This window comes from Otolemur garnettii, unplaced genomic scaffold (genome assembly GCF_000181295.1).
Source record: "Otolemur garnettii isolate 467f Iridium unplaced genomic scaffold, OtoGar3 scaffold00018, whole genome shotgun sequence".
Classification (NCBI taxonomy): domain Eukaryota; kingdom Metazoa; phylum Chordata; class Mammalia; order Primates; family Galagidae; genus Otolemur; species Otolemur garnettii.
The window spans coordinates 21741664-21742063 of NW_003852413.1; the positions used below are offsets into that span (position 1 = coordinate 21741664).

The 400-nt window shown below is 43.5% G+C and overlaps 1 protein-coding gene across 3 annotated transcripts in view; it reads right to left on the reverse strand.

The window, feature by feature from the left end:
- The window catches only part of ATP6V0A1 (ATPase H+ transporting V0 subunit a1), a 68782-nt gene that overhangs the window by 52310 nt on the left and 16072 nt on the right, over nucleotides 1–400 (reverse strand). The gene's annotated exons all lie outside the window — the stretch shown is intronic.

Sequence of the window (400 nt, forward strand, 5' to 3'; positions counted from 1 at the left end):
GGCCAAACTGCAACAAAAAATAGCCGGGCATTGTGGTGAGTGCCTGTAGTCCCAGTTGCTTGGGAGGCTGAGGCAAGAGAATCGCCTAAGCCCAAGAGCTGTAGGTTGTTGTGAGCTGTGACACCACGGCACTCTACCAAGGGCAATAAAGAGAGACTCTGTCTCTAAAAGAAAAATAGAAAAGCCACATTCAGGTTGAAAGCTAATTAATTAGGAGAAGGAAGCCTTCTGCAAAACCTTTGTTCCAAATCCTTTCATGGGGTCACCTCAGCAAGCTGTGACTTGGGAACTTAGTGACCTACATGTTTAACCCTGGAACTTAACATTTTTCCCTATAAGGTAATACAGTTAAGCTTATGTGACAATCCAGGAGTTTCAAACAAGCATCCTACAAATATTT